This window comes from Eretmochelys imbricata, chromosome 2, assembly GCF_965152235.1.
Source record: "Eretmochelys imbricata isolate rEreImb1 chromosome 2, rEreImb1.hap1, whole genome shotgun sequence".
NCBI lineage: Eukaryota > Metazoa > Chordata > Testudines > Cheloniidae > Eretmochelys > Eretmochelys imbricata.
This window is the reverse complement of record NC_135573.1, coordinates 27,038,531-27,060,346: the sequence shown is the minus strand read 5'-3', so window position 1 is coordinate 27,060,346 and position 21,816 is coordinate 27,038,531.

Here is a 21,816-nt window from a genome sequence, read left to right as displayed (position 1 = left end):
GGACCACCCTGGCAGGGCGCTGAGGAGACGGGGAAAAGCAGCCCCAGAGGGAGCGGCTGGCAGGGAGCAGAGCTCCAGAGAGGGGGACGCGGGCCCTGCACGGCAGCACCCCGGGCACCGGTCCCCTCTACGGCCCCACAGCTGCTGCTGCTCCTGGCCGCCCTGCCACAGCCCCTGGGAGGCTCGGGCCACTTCGCCCAGCCCCGGCTGCAGCACTGGGGGCTGGCTGCCCTGAGGCACTTGCAGGCGGCTCCTCCGTGTGCCCCACGGGGTGGCCCCCAGCCTGAGTGTCCCACGCTCCACGTGTCGGAGCCTGCCGGCAGCACGAAGCACAGCGGCCCCAGGGCCTCGCCCCTCCCCTCCCACGCTGTTGCTGCTGCTGGACCCCAGTCCCAGGGCCAGCTTTGGCCACGCACTGCAGCTCTTCCACCTGGACTTAGGCGGCAGCTTGGGGGCAGGGATAGCATCTACCTGGGTGAGCGCCCACAGGGCCGGTCCCAAAGCGGGGGAAAAAAAAAAAAAAAAGATGGCCCGAATGCCGCCCCTACAAATGTGCCGCCCCAGGCACCTGCTTGCTGTCTCTCATAATGAGCTCTTAACGAGACAGGATGTGAATTCCTCCTGACCGCTTCTGATAGGAAGTTCTAAAGCCAGTGCACTGTATCCCCTGCACCCATGAGTTTCATTCTGGATAATGTCCCTGTTGAACGTAGTATGCTTGGAGTGGTGCACAGGGCAATGTCCTAGGATTGTTCAGCGTGAAAGGACCAGGAACAGACTAGGGTCACATGAAATGGCGAGACCAGACCAGAAGTGTGCTAAGAGTAGGTACGTCAGTTTATCCCAGGAAAAGAGCCAGATTTTGAACAGCTCTAAAAGGATAAAGACCAGACAGGTGCTCACCTGAGAGGAACCAGAGAATTGTGCTCAGCCAAGGAATATGAAGCTGGACTACAGCTGAAGCAATCCTGAGTAAAGGGACACTCAAGGTTTCATTAGCAAGCAGAAGGCAGATCAGACCATCACTCTCCTGGAAGGAGCCCACAAAGATTGGGGTGTTAGTGACTTTAAAGGGAAAGTTATCAGGGCCTCACAACACCAAAGAACTGACCAAGTAGAGGCTCTGTTAATATTTAGAGTCTACTGTTCCTATGTTGTTTTAAAATATGTTGATCTGTTATTAACCATACAGAATGGTGTCAGGACTTTGCTCTGTGACAGGGGTGGGTAGGTACAATAGGCCACTAGTATAAAATCGTCCTTTTCATATGCACTGTACTGAATGTTACAGCCTTAGTAGTATATGCTGAAAGTGAGAGCTCTATGTACAGTGCACATCCAGAAGAGAAGCACTTCCAGCAGCTCCACTAAGCCTTTCAGAAATGTTTACTGACAGATTCCATCACAACTTCCATCTCCTACAGGTACTATGACTGGTCTGTTTGTGTTTGAATTAGATTGTAAACTCCTTGAGACAGAGATTGAGGGTGACATTTTCAGAAGCATCTACATGACTTAGGAGCCTAACTGTTATTTTCAGAAGTGATTTAGGCACTTAGGGGGCCTAAGATCTTGCCTACACAGGGAAATAGCCCAGAACAGCTATTTCAGAATTCAGATCTAGCTCTTTGTAACAGGGTTGCACTCACCTCTCATGAGCGCCCCCTGCCCAAGCACATCTGCCCGCACTCTCTCTCTCTCTCTCTCTCTCTGCGTGGTGGGTCTTCAGTGATTCAGCCATCCGGCCAAGTCATAAGCAATCTGTCTGTGAGATAAAAGCAACGCAAACCCTTCTGGGGTACAAGTCCAACAGGAGCCTCTCTCCGTGCCTTCTGTGATGTCTCTCTCAGTTTGCCCCTGCTCCTCAGTGCTCCAGGGCTCCTTCTCTGGAGGCATTGTCTTTGCTCTCTCAGGGCCTTTCTGGCCCCAGCTCTTCAGCTGGGCCACTACAGTTCAGTTCCCCTTCTGGGGTGCCTCAAAGCCCAAGCCACTTTCCCAGAAGCCGGCAGGGAAGGAGACCTGGGCCCACCCTATACTCCGGGTCCCAGCCCAGGGACCCTATCAATAGCAGCCATCCAACATGTCCCTTTAAATAAACTGTTGCTATAATTCCCTGGGCCCCTTCTCCATGGCTCCACCACATTCTTCACCCTGACCTCAGGGCCTTGTCCTTGTGGCGTCCCAGCAGCCAGCCTGAAGCACCATCCACTGTCCTCCAGCTCTAGCAAGGAACTGAACTCGCTCTGGCCCTGCAGCTCTTCTTATACTGATGTGCTGGGCCCTGACTGTCTGCTTCCCACACAGCCATTCTAGGCAGCTTGGAGGACCTCTCTACTGCCCTTTGCTGGGGCAGGGTGTGGCAGGTCCACAAGGCCTCCAGTTGGGGGGCCTCAGAGTCTAGCCCAGCCCGTCACACTCCCCTTGTGGAGTTTCCAAATTTGATCTAATCCACTTTGAAAGTGGATTAAGCTAAATTTCACGACAGCACCCTTAGTGCAGAGTAAGTGTGTCCACATGGGAAATCAGTGAGCTATAGCTATTGCACTTTAAATTCACACCCTGGTTTATTTTGCAAGAGCTTTCCTTTCTAGACAAGACAAGACTTTAGTCCATTGATTTTCATTCCTAAGTGTCTAATTCATTTTTGAAAATAGGACTCAGTGTACTAAGTTACTTAGGTGCTTTTTGAAAACTTTACCCGGTCTCTTCTCATTTCTGTGTGTTCCATTCAGTAACCAGTAGATGAAATATTATGAGAACAGGCTGGGTTCCAACCAGGTAAGTCATGTTGTGAATGGATATTCGCTGTTTGACAGATCTTAAAAAAAACCCTACTGTTTGGCAAAAACTCATCTTAATCACCTTTATCGACTTTTAGGTACAATCTTGACCACAGAGAGACCACGTGGAATATTGCTAGAAACTTTGGGATACCAGATAAGCTGACCAACATAATAAGGAGTTTATGTGATGGAAGTAGATGCACAGTAAGATCAAATACAGGATTGTGTGAATGGTTCAATATTGTGACTGGAGTTACACAAGGGTGTGTGTTATCACTGATCCTCTTTGCATTAGCAATAGACTGGATGATGAAACAGGCAACAAAGGCATCCTGGGCATTGTAAAATGAATCAGTGCAGAGGAGTTACATGACCTTGATTTTGCCAATGACATTGCTTTACTAAGTATGACATGGAGTGGAATCAGGGGTAGAACAGGAAGCAGCAAAAACTGGATCAAAAGTACTTCAGAGAAAGCCTGGTTACGAAGGTAGGAAACTGGACAACAGATGCAAAGGTGTACGTGGTTGGAAAAGAAGTCAAACAGATAGAAGAGTTCTGCTATCTGGGGCATGTGATGACATTTAAAGGTGGCTGAGATAAAGATATTCATATGAGATTAGGAAAAGCAAACACCACTTTTGGAAGGATGAACACCATCTGCTCAAACTGAGGTTTCCACTTCAAACTAAAGCTCAGATAATATCATGTGACGGTACTGAGCATGTTACTGTGTGAAGCAGAGACTTGGCTTATGACAGTGGCTAACAAAGAGAGACAGATGGCTTAGGGGGATACTACACATTTCATGGAAAAACAAAACAATAAATGCAAGAGTAAGGGAGCTGACAGAGCAGGACATGTTAGAAAAATATAAAAGAAAGACGGCTCAGGTGGTTGGGACATGTGCACCATATGGAAAATGAAAAACACGTTAAGCAAGCATTGAATTGGGTACCAGAGGGAGGAAAGAGAAAGCAAGGAAATCCAAGGAAGAACTGGCAGAAGACAGTGAGAGAGGACATTGAATGCACTGGCGTTACCTGGGAAGAAGTACCACAACTAGTGAGTGACCATAGTCAATGGTGGAACTGGACTGCCCGACTTGTCAGTGGCAAAGGACGCACTAGGGTCTAACGTAAGCTTTTCTCCTTTGTTTTAAAATTATCAAGAATCCTCCTGGGTTTTGACAAATAAAATAATGAAGAATGATTAATTATTATTGTTCTAATTAACTTTTTATTTTTATTATCGCAGTGCACTAGAGTCCCAACCAAGACTGGGGCTCCATTGTGATAGGCACTTGACATAAATAGTAAGAGACTCTCTGCCCTCCGAAAGTTTACAACATAAATAGATAAGCCAGACAAAGTATTCTCTCCATTTCATAGAGCCCAACCTGAGGCACAAAGAGGTAAGAAACTTACCCAAGGTGACACAAGAAGATTGTAGTAGAGTAAAAACTGAACACAGAACTGTCCATCTGCAATATATAATACTCAGACAAAACCTGTGTTAAGATGCAGTTAAGGGTGAGAGTACAGGTCAGTAATTTAGGCGTGTTACAATTATCCCCAAACCAAGAATTATAAACCCAGGAAATTCTGAGTTAAGGTTACACTTAAAAGAAACTGGAGCATGTTAAGGTATAGAAATGCACAGTTCAGGGACCCAAACAACCTTAACTTGCCTCCTAGTGACACCATGCAATGACCATATGATTATGCTTAAGGCATTTTAAGGTTTGTGGTCCCAAATTAGTTTAAACTTATTTTTAAAGACAATTTTTTTCTGTTTCTCCCCCACACCCATATTGTGTCTCTACATAGCAGACTAAACTGAAATTAAACTTTGAACTCTTAGCTACTTAACCCAAAACCATCTAACTGGCTTCTTCATAAAGCTCTGTGATACCTCAGTTTCTATCAGTGAGGAAATTCCTTGAACTCAGCTTTTTTGATAAAAGAATTAAAAATAGCTCTCCAGCTTTGTGTCACTTGCAAAGAATGGGTTCATTCCTTCCCAGCTGCTGCAGATCTGGAAATTCTTGCATATGCTTTTGTTGTCCCATCTGTCCCTCATGGATTTCCAAAGTTTAGGGGTTTGTAGGTTATTTGGTTTTGTTTGGGCTTTTTTGCCCCTGAGCCAGCCTCACCTTCTCTCACAAAATTGCTCCTGAATGCAGCAACAATGCTGATTTTTGGCACCCTTAAGAACAATCATATCTCACCCACCACATCTCTGCATTTACATCCTGCTTATTATGGTTCAAAGTGATTTTACTATCGGTCTTTTGACTTACAAGGCTCTCAAGGCTTCTTATTCTTGATGACTTTGACATTCACACTGATTCTGCTGATCAGCCATTTAAGAGCTGTTTGAGTCTCTTGGTAGGAGATACATTCTGAAAATTCTGTCCACTCACAGCACAAACATTCTGTTCACAGCACGTATTCAAAGGCCCTTCATCTCCCTTGCATTTTTTCTGTTTGTTTTGACATAGCCTGTTTAATTGTGTTATGGGAAAATGCTTTCTCTGATCAATACTTCACTTTTTCTTCTTTCCTGATTTCTCCATCCTCTTCTGGCATCTCCATTATTTACTGTTCATGTCTAGAAATGGGCCAGCCAGTTTAGGAAACATCTTCTAATATATGTGAATCAGAAAAAACAGGGGCATATTTTGACAACCATTATTTCTCTGACCTTGAGCTTTCAGTGCGTTGATTGATTGTTCTTTCTGGTGTGCATAAAACACTATTTGGATGGTTTAAATAGTCTTATCACATACAAAGTTTATTGCCTTCAGCCGCTGTCATTATCCATATTGTTTCTGGGATAGGGCCAAGGGGGTCTCCAAAAAAATCTGTACTAGGATTTACTGTGTTTTTCATTACTTTGTCCAATATAACTTGTGCTCACAGCCTTCACATATACAAATCAGACCTTGGGATAGTTCACTGTGTGGCACAGGATTGATTTTTTTGATACCAATGTTGGGATATTAGCTAATTTTCTGAACCTCATTGCTAACAAAACAGAGCAGGCACTTGCCTGCTACATCACAACCGACGTCCCATCTCTCATCCCTGGCTGTTTCCTTTGATAATAGTCTCAGCCTTCTAGCTTCCACAGATTCCAATCATAGTCATTCCAGGCCCTTAGATTCATATTGTTATATCATCTTGCTCAGCCCACGTTCTTCAATTGTTCCCTTCTCTCTAGCTTCTAAGTCATTGCTGAATGTTCCTCAGGTTCTATCTATCTACCGTGTGCTTGATTGGTTGTTTGAAAAGTGTGAATTGGGAGTGCTTTGTTCCAGGTGAGCCTTGAGTAGGCCTGACTTTTATAAAAAGCCAGTCAGCTGCGAACCAGCTTAGTGGCAAACAGCAGAGAGGCTAACAGAGGGAGTTTGCCTGAGATCTATCTGAGAGGAGGTACACTAAGGGCTGCATTAGGGAGACTGTGTTGGTGCATATCTGAGTGTCTGTTGTGGGGACAGTTTGACCGTGTGCTTGATTGGTTGTTTGAAAAGTGTGAATTGGGAGTGCTTTGTTCCCGGTAAGCCTTGAGTGGGCCTGACTGTTACAAAGAGCCAGTCAGCTGCGAACAGCAGAGAGGCTAACAGAGGGAGTTTGCCTGGGAGTTCGCCCAGGGAGAGCCCACTGAGGCTTACATCTTGCCGGCTTCTCTAAGTAGTTACTACAACTCCTGAGGAAGCTCGTAGAAGGAAGGTAATATGGATGGGGAGCGTTCAGCTGTTGTGACCTGCACTGTATGTGCCATGTTTGTCTTTCTTCCACAGGACAGAAGCGACTTTGTCTGTACAAAATGCAAGCTGGTCTCTATATTGGAAGAGAAGGTTCAAGGTCTGGAGAAACAAGTATCGACCCTGCGTTGCATAAGAGAAACTGAAGATTTTCTGGACAGACGTCAGGATATGCTTCGACGGACACAATGTTCTGAAGATTCAGAGCAGGCTGCGCAGCGGGGACAGGAGGATGGTGAAGAAATTTGGCAGCATGTGACCTCCAGAAGAAGAAAGGGGGGCGTCCATGTACCAGCAGCGCAGATACAGGTGAGCAACTGTTTCCATGTTCTCTCCACAGGTACTAACGCAGAGAGTGGACTAGATGATACATCTGAGGGAAGGGAACAGAAGGAGACTCCACCGATTGGAAGGCATGAGATGCACTGTCCTAGGGATGTGGGTTCCACGACCACCGCTCCCAAGAGGAGGAGGTGGGTGGTGGTGGTCAGGGACTCTCTCCTCAGGGGGACTGAGTCACCTATCTGCCGCCCCAACTGGGAAAATCGAGCTAGGATTCACAATGTGACGGAGAGACTGCCGAGACTCATCAAGCCCTCGGATCACTACCCCTTCCTGCTTCTCCACGTGGGCACCAATGATACAGCCAAGAATGACCTTGAGCAGATCACTGTGTACTACGTGTCTCTGGGAAGAAGGATAAAGGAGTTTGAGGCGCAAGTGGTGTTCTCGTCCATCCTCCCCGTAGAAGGAAAAACCCTGGGTAGAGACCATCGAATCGTGGAAGTCAACGAATGGCTACGCAGGTGGTGTCAGAGAGAAGGCTTTGGATTCTTTGACCATGGGATGGTGCTCCAAGAAGGAGGACTGCTAGGCAGAGACGGGCTCCACCTCACGAAGAGAGGGAAGAGCATCTTCGCAAGCAGGCTGGCTAGCCTAGTGAGGAGGACTTTAAACTAGGTTCACCGGGGGAAGGAGACCAAAGCCCTGAGGTAAGTGGGGAAGTGGGATATCGGGAGGAAGCACGAGCGGGAAAGAAATTTAAGAAAGCAGGACAAACAGCAAGTTATCTCAAGTGCCTATACACAAATGCAAGAAGCCTGGGAAACAAGCAGGGAGAACTGGAAGTCCTGGCACAGTCAAGGAATTATGATGTGATTGGAATAACAGAGACTTTGTGGGATAACTCACATGACTGGATTCAGAGTAACAGCCGTGTTAGTCTGTATTCACAAAAAGAAAAGGAGTACTTGTAAGGAGAGTGATCACTTTAGATAAGCTATTACCAGCAGGAGAGTGTGGTGGGAGGAGGTATTGTTTCATGGTCTCTGTGTATATAATGTCTTCTGCAGTTTCCACAGTATGCATCCGATGAAGTGAGCTGTAGCTCACGAAAGCTTATGCTCAAATAAATTGGTTAGTCTCTAAGGTGCCACAAGTACTCCTTTTCTTTTTTCACATGACTGGAGTGTCTCTGGATTAAGTTTAGAAGTGTGAGCAACAAGGGTGATGTCGTGGTGGGAGTCTGCTATAGACCACCAGATCAGGGGGATGAGGTGGACGAGACTTTCTTCTGGCAACTAACGGAAGTTACTAGATCGCAGGCCCTGGTTCTTATGGGAGACTTCAATCACCCTGATATCTGCTGGGAGAGCAATACAGCGGTGCACAGACAATCTAGGAAATTTTTGGAAAATGTAGGGGACAATTTCCTGGTGCAAGTGCTGGAGGAACCAACTAGGGGCAGAGCTCTTCTTGACCTGCTGCTCACAAAGTGGGAAGAATTAGTAGGGTAAGCAAAAGTGGATGGGAACCTGGGAGGCAGTGACCATGAGATGGTCAAGTTCAGGATCCTGACACAAGGAAGAAAGGAAAGCAGCAGAATACGGACCCTGGACTTCAGAAAAGCAGACTTTGACTCCCTCAGAGAATTGATGGGCAGGATCCCCTGGGAGAATAACATGAGCGGGAAAGGAGTCCAGGAGAGCTGGCTGTATTTAAAAGAATCCTTACTGAAGTTACAGGAACAAACCATCCTGATGTGTAGAAAGAATAGTAAATGTGGCCGGCGACCAACTTGGTTTCACAGTGAAATCCTTGCTGATCTTAAACACAAAAAAGAAGCTTACAAGAAGTGGAAGATTGGACAAATGACCAGGGAAGAGTATAAAGATGTTGCTCGGGCATGCAGGAGTGAAATCAGAAGGGCCAAATCACACCTGGAGTTGCAGCTAGCAAGAGATGTTAAGAGTAACAAGAAGGGTTTCTTCAGATACGTTAGCAACTAGAAGAAAGTCAAGGAAAGCATGGGCCCCTTACTGAATGAGGGAGGCAACCTAGTGACAGAGGATGTGGAAAAAGCTAATGTACTCAATGCTTTTTTTGCCTCTGTCTTCACGAACAAGGTCAGCTCCCAGAGGGCAGCACAGCATGAGGAGGAGGTGACCAGCCCTCTGTGGAGAAAGAAGTGGCTCGGGACTATTTAGAAAAGCTGGACGAGCGCAAGTCCATGGGGCCGGATGCGCTGCATCTGAGAGTGCTAAAGGAGTTGGTGGATGTGATTGCAGAGCCATTGGCCATTATCTTTGAAAACTCATGGCGATCGGGGGACGTCCCGGATGACTGGACAAAGGCAAATGTAGTGCCCATCTTTAAAAAAGGGAAGGAGGAGGATCCGGGGAACTACAGGCCAGCCAGCCTCACCTCACTCCCTGGAAAAATCATGGAGCAGGTCCTCAAGGAATCAATTCTGAAGCACTTAGAGGAGAGGAAAGTGATCAGGAACAGTCAGCACGGATTCACCACAGGCAAGTCATGCCTGACTAATCTAATTGCCTTCTATGATGAGTTAACTGGCTCTGTGGATGAAGGGAAAGCAGTGGACGTGTTGTTCCTTGACTTTAGCAAAGCTTTTGACACGGTCTCCCACAATATTCTTCCCAGTAAGTTAAAGAAGTATGGGCTGGATGCATGGATTATAAGGTGGATAGAAAGTTGGCTAGATTGTCAGGCTCAACGGATAGTGATCAATGGCTCTATGTCTAGTTGGCAGCCGGTATCAAGTGGAGTGCCCCAAGGGTCGGTCCTGGGGCCGGTTTTGTTCAATGTCTTCATTAATGATCTGGAGGATGGTGTGGATTGTACCCCCAGCAAGTTTGCAGATGACACTAAACTGGGAGGAGAGGTAGATACACTGGAGGGTAGGGATAGGATACAGAGGACCCTAGACAAATTAGACAATTGGGCCAAAAGAAATCTGATGAGCTTCAACTAGGACAAGTGCAGGGTCCTGCACTTAGGATGGAAGAATCCCATGCACGACTACAGACTAGGGACTGAATGGCTAGGCAGCAGTTCTGCAGAAAAGGACCTAGAGGTTACAGTGGACAAGAAGCTGGATATGAGTCAACAGTGTGCCCTTGTTGTCAAGAAGGCCAATGGCATTTTGGAATGTAAAAGTAGGGGCATTGCCAGCAGATTGAGGGATGTGATCGTTCCCCTCTATTCGACTTTGGTGAGTCCTCAACTGGAGTATTGTGTCCAGTTTTAGGCCCCACACTACAAGAAGGATGTGGAAAAATTCAAAAACGTCCAGCGGAGGGCAACAAAAATGATTAGGGGACTGGAACACATGACTTATGAGGAGATGCTGAGGGAACTGGGATTGTTTAGTCTGCGGAAGAGAAGAATGAGGGGGGATTTGATAGCTGCTTTCAACTACCTGAAAGGGGGTTCCAAAGAGGATGGATCTAGACTGTTCTCAGTGGTAGCAGATGACAGAACGAGGAGTAATGGTCTCAAGTTGCAGTCGGGGAGGTTTAGGTTGGATATTAGGAAAAACTTTTGCACTAGGAGGGTAGTGAAACACTGGAATGCGTTACCTAGGGAGGTGGTGGAATCTCCTTCCTTTGAAGTTTTTAAGGTCAGGCTTGACAAAACCCTGGCTGGGATGATTTAGTTGGGGATTTAGTTGGGGCTTTGAGCAGGGGGTTGGACAAGATGACCTCCTGAGGTCCCTTCCAACCCTGATATTCTATGATTCTATGATACCTCGGCTACTTAAATGACCCCCCATTACCATCATAGCAGTAAGTATCCACCTAGTGCAGCTTGATAGTCGCATTTCTGAGAAGAAGACCAAGTCCTGGTGTGGGGCCTTATGGTCAAGAAGTGACCATGTGACCGGCCTTATAGTCAAGAGGTGAGCATGTGACCACAAATACCTTGGAGACAATATGTAGAATTTTTTAAGTCTAGTACTTATTTGGCTCCCATTACTGCTAGCACCTCACATTCTTTTAAATGTACTTCCCTTTGAAGTAAGGAAGTACTATTATCCCCATTTTACAGATAGGGTATCAAAGCAATGAGACGCTAAGCCCCAGATTTTTAAAGGTATTTAGGTGCTGTTCCATTCAGCGTTGCAAAGCCTTAGGCCCGGATTTTTAAAGATATTTAGACGTTATTGCATTCAGCAGTACACCTAACTGATTTAGGAGCGTAAGTCACTGTGACGGGGTGTACCAACCCTACAGTGGCCAACAGCGGTGGACCAATCACTGTGGGCCCAGGAGGCCATACACCCCTTCACCGGAACCCACTTGGTCGCAATCGCCGCTTAACAGGGAGTTCCAATGACTGGGTGACAGCGTGTACCAACTCCGTACGGGGCCAACGGGGACGGTCCAGCTCGACACACAGGGCCACTGTCACAATCACATTTTCAAAACCTGCCACTAGGATTTTGGCTCCCAAGTGCCTATGTCACTTTTGAAAAGGAGACTTTGGCTTCTAAATAAGTTAGGTGTTCCAATGCTGAGCACGGCAATGCCTAAATACCTTTAAAATCTAACTTAAAGTGATTTAGATGACTTAGTGACTTTCAAAGGTCAGTGGAAGTAAGGCCCCTTAATACCTTTTAAAGCGTGGCTAATAGGAGGCTAAGTCTCATTAAACATCAAACTGGGATTTAGTCAGCTAAATCACTTAGGCTTAACACTGCTTTAAAAATCTGAGCCTAAGTGACTTGCCCAAGGTCAAACATGAAGTCTGTGGCAGAGCAGGCTTTTGAACTGGGTCTCCAAAGTCCTAGACTAGTGTCCTAACCACTGGAGTATCTTTCTACTTCGATGCATATAAGAAAATCACTTTTAAATAATGTTTATCCATCTAAACCTATCCAAAAAGAAATCTTTCCAACGCTTGCAGAGACTATGAGCACAGTGGGTGTCTTTTTGGGCTTTGGAAGACTTTCCAGAGCCTCCTCTTTATTCTCTTAAACAGATTAAGTTCAGCTCAGGACTCCAGCTTGTGGACCAGATTCTGGGAGACTGAGCATCTGCATCTGAACAGCCCTTTATCAACCTACTCAGATTATCCCAGTTTAACCCTACCTGTCCTTCCAGCAATTCAGTGAGTCAGACTAACTGGACACTTGGCTGGCATCTGAACTGAAAGCTAGAGTGCAGTTAGTTCCCAGACACTTGATGCATGGAATGTGTATCTGTGTGTTGCTGTGGAGATGCTGCAGACATTGCTTAAAGTTCTGCAGCGGTTGGCAAGAACTTCCTTTTTTTTTTTTTTTTTTTTTTTTGCTTCCAGCCCAGAGACCTTTAACAGGTAATATTACTAACCTTCAGTTTTATTACATGAAGTCCCATTGAAATGAACAGTACAAGCATCCCCATTCATTTCAATGAAACTCTGCAGAGTTAAATGAGAGAGAGAGAAAAACAATCCTGCTCACAGAACACAGTAGGATTTCCACACACGCTAAGAGGAAGTTTTAGGGGTTTTTGCTACCTCAATGTAGTTTCATTTTGAATAGAACCATGTAATCGAAAGCATCACAGAACACTTAACTCGTTGATTACAGTCAACTGTATATGGGGCCTGATTCTGCACCTTGTGTAGTCGCCTGAACCCATGTAAAGCGAATGTCAAACACTATTCATTTAATTTGGCAGTGCTTGATACCCCACTTCGCCCAAGTACAAAAGACAGCACAACGGGCAAAGCTGTATAGCTTCAGGCCCAGAGGGCTTTATCCCAAGTCCACTGAAGTCAATGCAAAGGCTCCTACAGATTACAATTGGCTTTGAATCAGGCCCATACAGCAAAAGTAAACTTGCTTCTACAACAGGGAACATTTAAAAGTTCAATTATTCATGGCCTTGATAGAGCCAGTCTAATTATTTGTTAAGAATAAATTATCGAATTAACTTATCCTTTTCTTCTGCTCAGAAATTGTTTATGAACCCATCCTGTTTTCCACTAATCTATTGGTTAATGGGGATTATTTGCTGAAGAGTTTATGCAACAAATTTCTACCTCTAGCGTGCTTGCAAACTATTCCCTGTGAACATGTTGGGATTCACAATCGTTTTCTGGTTGAGCGTTATCCCTGTGCTGAGGATTAGAACATGTGCCACTTCAAAATAGGGGATTTATATTCTGCTGGAGTCTTGCACTGTCCTTCTGCATCAGGGTGAATTTCACCTCTCCATTAATAAAAGGGTAAATCCAAATACTGGTAAGCAATGATCCTGTGAATAACCATGTTATTTTCCAATACACTTAGGAATCACTCTTTCTATGGTTCTTCACATTATTTAATTCTAGTCCTTGGCTATGATTTGGAAACAGATTTTTCATTGGGGTACAGTGAGTGCACCTAAAAAAATCCCAACCGCTTCTGCCCCAAATAGCCACTTGCACCTACTGCATCTGCAGAGATGTGTGAGATTGTGTGGGAACGCTAGGTACCCACCCTTTTTGCCACTCGGAATTAGTGAGTTCAATACAATTAATAATATAGAAATGATCCAACTAAGTAACTAATAGTATGTTCACATTCACATAGATATTAACACAGGGCTTTACAAAAATCCAAGCCAAACTTCTGTTAACATTGAGATGACAATGCAAGAAATTCAGGCCAGTGTCAGGCGGCAGCTAGATCTAGCTCACAGAAAGGATGTCAATAAAAGGTGCCTCTGGCAATGTCATAGTTGGCATATACAAAAGAGTTAATGAGTTTATTAGAATTAAACATTGGAGCAAGATTAGATATAGCTGTGGGTTTGTTAATGATAATGGTTCAGCTGGAGCTACTACATGGGCCTCTAATGAAGATGCATCGCCTTCTTGTTTTACCCAATTTTATTTAGTGAGGTGAAGACATCATTACTTCAAATGAGTTCAGATAAAAGCGCATGGCAAGCAACCTTGACTCCAAACTATTTAAAATAATTGCTTCATCCATAGCAAAATCAAAGCAACTGATTTATGTCACTTGTCATTCTCACCGGGTGAACTACCATAACTTCACTGTAAAGTGTGACATTTTGCACAGAGGTGGAAAAAAATAAAATCCTCTCTGTTCTTTCACTGTCATCAAAAAGGTTGGCACACACTCAGCTTTCTGATTATTTTGATTACCGTATTTTGGTCTTTTCATATAAAGATACTTTAAAGCTGCTCATTCTACCACTACTTCAAGATTACAAGTAATAACAGAAGTGTCTGATATTTATTTTGACCTGGTACCTCAAAAACTTAAGACAAATTGGGTTGACTTGGACTGTCAGTGGCAGATCTGAAGACCTGCAGAAGAGCTCTGTGTGGCTTACAAATTTATTAGAGCAGAAGCTTTCGTGAGCTTTTGTTAGTCTCTAAGGTGCCACAAGTACTCCTTTTCTTTTTACGGATACAGACTAACACGACTGCTACTCTGAAATCTGTGTGGCTTGACAGCTTGTTTCTTGCTTACCAACAGAAGTTGGTCCAATAAAAGATATTACCTCACCTACCTTGTCTCTCTAATATCCTAGGACCGACATGGCTACAACTACACTGTATAGTGTCAGATCAGTTATGTAGGATATTTAAATATTAGCAATAATTAAATCTGTCTGGATATTTATGCCACCATCAGCATCACAATATCTGAGCGTATGAAATGAGAGAATCTCAAAGATCTGCTTTATTTAGTTAATTTATTTCCTCTTTATGTTTAATGACACATCCAAGTAATAGCACTTGTCCAAAGTAGAGTATAATATACAGCTAAATATTATGAGATATGAGGCCATAAGCTATGTCATAAACATACAGCTAAGGGTAGCATAAAATCCCTCCTTTACCTGGAAGGGGTTAAGAAGCTCAGATAACCTGGCTGGCACCTGACCAAAAGGACCAATAAGGGAAGAAGATCCTTTCAAATCTGTGGGGGGAGGTTTTTTGTTTGTTGTTCTCTCTGGGAGAGAGAGAGACCAGGGCAGAAAAAAAAGACCTCTCCTAAAACCCTACCTGAAATAAGCATCTAAAGATTACAAAAATTGTAAGTAAAGCAAGGAAATGCATTAGATTATCTTTTGTTTTAGCTTGTGTATTTCCCCTATGCTAACAGGGAGGTTTATTCATGTTTTTTGTAACTTTAAAGTTTTGCCTAGAGGGGAATCCTCTGTGTTTAAAATCTTATTACCCTGTAAAATTATCTTCCATCCTGATTTTACAGAGGTGCTTCTTTTACTTTTTCTTTATAATAAAGTTCTGTTTTTTAAAACCTGATTGGTTTTTAGTGTCCTAAAAACCCAAGGGTCTGGTCTGTGCTCAGCTTGTTTACCTATTTGGTTGGTAGATAATTCTCGTCTCCCCAGGAAAGGGGGGGGTGAAATGGCTTGGGGGGATATTTTGGGGGAAACAGGAACTCCAAGTGGTCCTTTTCCTAAACCTTTGTCTAGCTCATTTGGTGGTGGCAGCAATCCCGTCCAAGGACAAGGAAGAAGTTGTGCCTCGGGAAAGTTTTTAACCTAAGCTGGTAGAAATAAGCTTAGGGGGTCTTTCATCTGGATTCCCACATCTGTACCCCAGAGTTCAGAGTGGGGAGGGAACTCTGACATGGTGGCAGAACGGTGGGATAATTTTGAATCAGAAGCACAGACCTTGGGATTTTAAAAAGGACATATTTTTTCTTTTGGCTGCTTGAAAGCCAGGGAGGTGTTTTTTGTTGTTGTTGTTTTTTTTTAAGGACACTTTTTTTTTTCACTGAGAGCAGCTGGAGGTTGTTTTTTTTTTCCTTTGTCTGGAGGCAGAGTAGTTAAGTCCTGCAGGTGAATTCACAAGCTGATTTTTTTTTCTTTCTAGCTCTCAGATTAGGCTAGGCTAAGTGCAGGGAGGCTAGGATGATGGAAAGTGAGGTCCAAAAGAAACTAGAATTAGCCAGATAGGAAGCTGAAGAGAGACAAAAAGAACATGAAAGACAAATGGCCTTTAAGCGCTTGGAGTTGGAGGTAGAAACAGCCAAGGAGGAGGCCGCCCATAAAAGAGCCCTGGAGTTAAAAGACAGAGAAATACAGGCCCAGACTGATGCACAAGAGGCCAGAGAAAAAGCTGCTAGGGAAGAAAGGCAGCATGAACTGGAGGGGAAGGGAAGAGAGAGGAAGCATGAACTGGCTGTTATGGAGTTGAAAAGACAGAACCCTTCAGCAGCTGACTCCACTTCCCCAAAAATCCAAAAATGGGAGTGACTATGTCCACAGGATGATGAATCCAGTGATATTGCTGAATATTTCATCACCATTGAGAAACTGTGCACCCTCCAAGCAATTTCTGAAGATCACAAGATGACCACATTGGTAGTAAAATTGACTGGCAGAGCTGTGGACATATTCAACAAGATGCCTATTAAGGATGCTTCTGACTATGGTAAATTTAAGGATTTGGTTTTGACACAATTTCAAATTACACCTGAAACTTACAGAGTAAAATTTACAGAGAGGGCCTGGACTAAGTAATGTGGCTTATGTGAACCAGATGGATCTGTTAGATAAATGGGTCACAGGAAGGGGTGTAACTAGCTTTGAAGGGATGTGTGATTTAGTTGTACAGGAGCAGTTCCTGACTATGACCAATGATGATGTAAAACAGTGTTTATGGGATAAGAAAATGGACTCAGCAAAAAGTCTTGCTGCTTATGCTGATCAATATGAGCAGTCCCAGACCATCAGAGAGGTGGGGCAAATCAGAAAAAACGGGTGGAGGGAAGAGAGAGGAACAATCCTGGTCGCTCTTTAGGCAGATACCAGAAGGGACACCCCAAGACCACAACCTACCACTGGGGGCAGACCAAGGCCCCAACTACACCCCAAGGAAAACCCCAGACACCTTATCATCATCACACCATTCTCCAGCAACCCACCTCGCTCTAGTGACCATTCAGCTGGACGATGTTTTAAATGTAACATGCTGGGGCACGTAAAGGCCAACTGCCCCAAGAACCCCAACAGATTACAGTTCATTGCACCGGGTTCACACCAAAGGTCCTCAAGCCCAGATGCCTCCCAGATACCGTCGGAGCGAAGGGAAACTGTGAGTGTGGGCGGGAAGAAGGTTATCATGTGGAGGGACACTGGAGCACAGGTGTCAGCTATCCACCAATCCTTAGTGGACCCCAAATTCATCAACCCAGAGGCCCAAGTGACAATTCAACCCTTCAAGTCAAACTCTTTTGACTTACCTACAGTCAAGTTTCCTGACCAGTACAAGGACTGGTCAGGAATGTGGACTTTTGCAGTCTATATGATTATCCCATTCCCATGCTGCTGGGGGAAGACTTGGCCAACCATGTGAAGCTAGCCAAGAGGGTGGGAATGGTCACCCACAGCTAGGCTAAGCAAGCCTTCATACCTAGCTCTATTTCTGAGCCTTCTACAAGGGCACAGTCTGTGTTACCAAAGACCCAGACCGAGGTGGTAGAACCGGACCCCATGCCAACGTCTGCGGCAGCAGTAGTGGGTCCAGTCGCAGAGACCCAGCCAGAGCCAGTCCCAGAACCGGAACTGGCGGAGCAATCAGCACCAGAACCATTGCCAGCACTGAATCCAGTGCTTGCAATCCCGTCGGCAACACCAACACCAGAGGGCACCACTGAGCCTGCACTGGCAACAGCAGCTAAACCTGTGCAAGAGGCTCAACCGGAGCCTGAAACACAGCATAGTGCATGAGCAGAGAGCAGTTCAGAGTCAACGGAAACAGCCCCATCATCGCATCGCTTCCAGAGGGACCAAGCCCAAATCCACAATCCAGTGAGGAACTGATGTCCCCAACATCAAGGGAACAGTTCCAGGCCGAGAAGAAAGCAGATGAAAGCCTCCAGAGAGCTTGGACGGCGGCCTGGAGCAACCCAGCACCTCTCAGCTTTTCTAACCGATCCCAGTTTGTTGTAGGAGGAGGATTTTTATACAAGGAAACTCTTTCTGGTGGGCACCAGGAAGACTGGCATCCTCAGGACAGTTGGTCGTTCCAACTAAGTACCGGGTAAAGCTCTTGAGCTTAGCCCACAATCATCCTAGTGACCATGCTGGGGTAAACAGGACCAAAGACCATTTGGGAAAGTCCTTTCACTTGGAGGGACTGGGCAAGGACATTTTTACTTATGTCCGATCTTGTGAGGTGTGCCAAAGAGTGGGAAAACCCCAAAACCAGGTCAAAGCCCCTCTCCAGCCACTCCCTATCATTGAAGTTCCATTTCAGCGAGTAGCTGTGGATATTCTGGGTCCTATTCCAAAAAAGGCACCCAGAGAAAGCGGTACTTACTGACTTTCATGGATTTTGCCACCCGATGGCCGGAAGTAGTAGCTCTAAGCATCACCAGGGCTAAAAGTTTGTGCCAGGCATTAACAGACATTTTTGCCAGGGTACGTTGGCCCTCCGACATCCTTACAGATTTGGGAACTAATTTCCTGGCAGGGACGATGAAAAGCCTTTGGGAAGCTCATGGGGTGAACCACTTGGTTGCCACCCCTTACCACCATCAAACAAATGGCCTGGTGGAGAAGTTTAATGGAACTTTGGGGGCCAGGATACGTAAATTTGTAAATGAGCACTCCAGTGATTGGGACCTAGTGTTGCAGCAGTTGATCTTTGCCTACAAGGGCGTACCACATCCCAGTTTAGGGTTTTCACCATTTGAACTTGTGTATGGCTGCGAGGTTAAAAGGCCATTACAGTTGGTGAAGCAGCAAAGGGAGGGGTTTACGCCTTCTCCAGGAACTAACATTCTGGACTTTGTAAACAACCTACAAAACACAAACAAAAAACCTCCCCCCACAGATTTGAAAGGATCTTCTTCCCTTATTGGTTCTTTTGGTCAGGTGCCAACCAGGTTATTTGAGCTTCTTAACCCCTTTCAGGTAAAGGAGGGATTTTATGCTATTTTATGTTTATGACAAGCTATATCAAGGGATTCTCTTATAACTTTGAGATCAAAGTTCAATGACTTTGTGGTATCTATAACACTGGTAGTTGTGTAATGGTCTGCTGGCCGGAAGTGGGTAATGCATTAAGTCAACTGAATAAAGGCTGCTACTGAATCTGCACTCTGTCTGCCTCATGGAGACTTGTATTTGTTCTTTGTTTCTTTGCTCTGAAAGAAAAGTCATCCAGACTGACAGTGCCTGTTTTGCACTTTGCGTGTGGCTCACTGCACCTTTCCTGTAGTTTTCTCATGTTATGTCATTTATATTTAAAGGATAAGTTTAAACTGTTGATCATTGTATTATTATTATCTATATTACAATTACACTTAAAGGTCCCTCTGAGATTAGGGCTCCATTATGCAAGGTGCTGTACAGATACATAACAAGGCCGCTACCCCATGGCACTCTGGTGCAGATCTCAGGGTTGCCCAAGCTCATTGCAGGACCTGGGAAGGAGAGAATGGTGTCCCTAGAACATCCTTTATGCTTTCTCAATCCTGTAGCTGCTGGGGACCACTTCATTCCCCCACATAACTTAGAGCAGCCTCAGGGCTGTTCTAAATTAACCCATCAGGAATGGCTCCCTAGTCTCTGTTCCACCAACAGGGGATTGCTGGAGTTCCGGGCATTCAAGCCCTCTAAATCTAGGGAAGTGGGAGCAAGTGACAGAGAGTCAGCTATGTTGGCTTTACACTACTTGGGGATTCCCAGGTGTGAAATCCTGACCCCATTAGAATCTATGGGAGTTTTGCTATTGACTTCAGTGGGCCAAGATTTCAGCTCCTTGGTCAGGGGAACTTTTAGCTGTTTCATGAGGACAATTGTCTACTCCTCTTGTACCAGCAGACTGGGGTAAAGGGGATTGAGCCAGGATCTGGCCCCTCTATTCTTTATGGCAACCAAAATATGACAGCTAGAAAAATTCCAATAGCTACGTAAATGCCTTTAAAATTCTGGTTCTTAAATCCCATTTTTAAATGTGATTTAGGAGCCTTGCCACAGGTGTTGCTTGTCCTATAGTGCCCCCTCCTGAACTACTGTGGTACTGCAGACCCTTCCTGCTTCCGTTTTCCTTCTCTCTGGGCCCTGAAGAACTCCACACCATCGAAAGGGTGTAAGAAAAAATTCCCCTGCTGGGCTTCTACTTTATTACATATAAAGAAACTTGAAGTAAAGTCTCTCCCCTTGGTCTCAGGGGGTTGGCAGCCCTCCTCTTTGGGACCTGTGTTCTCCGTCCTAGCCATTCTGGCCTATAGTCTCTCTCCTAGGACTCAGGGGTAGCACAGACCTCTTCCCTAGGCCTGAGAGTCTCAGTCCCTACATCTCTGGCCTGTGTGCTTGATAGTACTTTGTAGCTCGCACTCGGAAGCACCTATCCCTGTCTATTCATTGTATAGGGAGCTGGGCACCTAACTCAGGCTTTGCAGATCTCAGTGTGGTTCCTATGATTTTTCTAGGCACCTAAAGTTAAGTGACCCAATGCTGAGCATTTCAATTCCTAAGTCCTTTTGTGCATCTGGGGTCTAGGTCACTTCTGAAAATGAGACGTAGAAGCCTTAGTCACTTAGATGCTACTGAAAACTTGACCCATAATCTTACTTGTTTGGCCCTCATAACAACAGCCATACTGGGTCAGACCAAAGGTCCATCTAGCCCAGTATCCTGTCTTCCGACAGTGGCCAAGGCCAGGTGCTCCAGAGGGAATGAACAGAACAGGTAATCATCAAGTGATCCATCCCCTGTTGTCCATTCCCAGCTTCTGGCAAACAGAGGCTAGGGACACCATCCCTGCCCAACAGATGAGAAAAAATTCCCTACTCAATAGATGAGAAAAAATTACCAGATTCTTGTAAATAAATGTCGGCAGGGAATAGTTTCAGAAAGCTATTGTTTAGTCACTTGAAGGAGCCCTACCAAGATGTTTGAATTGTAGGGAGTATTCACAGTGAATGAGTTTTAGACAGTTGGCATATTAATCATTTATTGTGTTATTTGTGGATCATATTGTGCTGTGTTGTTATGATGTTATGTTTAATATTGCAGCTTAATGTGTGCTCCCCAGACTCTAGGGGTCCCATAAATGAGATTTAGGTTCTTCTAAAGCTCTCTTAGTGAGATAAGTTGCAGATAAAGAACCATTTCATATTGTTCTATGCGATCATATGCAAAATAACACCAGTTGACTGTGTATTATCTTGACTTCACAAAACCCTATGGGAATCACTTCTGCAAGAATCCCATTCCATTTAATGGCACTTTGAACAGTAAAAGTAATCTGCATTAATAGAAAGAAAAATGGATTTTCTGGTGCCATTTCAATGCATTTCTTCCCAAAAGAAAACGAAGTCTTAAGCCAGAGCAAAAAGTAACTTTCCCCCACCCAGTGTGAGATTTGGGAAGAGGCATCAACATGACATACAGCCAGCAGGGCAGTGTTATAAGCCTGTAACTTATTAGAGGGGGTGTCATCAGCCTATAGAATGCCAGAAGGCGTGCTCAGAAAGTAGGTGCACTTCAATTAGTACACAAAAGGGGGAGACCTAAATCCTGCCACCATTTCTCCTGGGAGTAAAATTTTGGTGCATATTAGCTATGTGCTTTAAAAAATAGTTACTTCACCACGTTGGCAGCAGGAAGTGCAAATACACAAATGAGGCAGCTGATGGTAAGTGGGAGAAAGAACAGGCCTGTAACTTGCTGAGGCACATCTCTGTCCCTCTGCCTCCTCCTTCCATTAGGGTTATCAGATGTCTAGGTTTTCCCGGACATTGCCTCTTCTTTAATCCTCTGCCCTTTGTCTGTGCGGATTTTTCAGATAAGAGGCATGTCTGGGATTTTCACGAAGCAGACGTTGCAGCTCAGAAAGAGCCTCAGTTGGTCCCTCCCCTGCATCTGCAACTGATTTGTCCCTCCCCTTCAGCTACAGTTGATTGGTCCTGCCCACCCAAGGCCTGGCTCCCAGCCCTGGGGAGGGGGAGAGACCCGCAGCCGCAGAGAGGTGCTG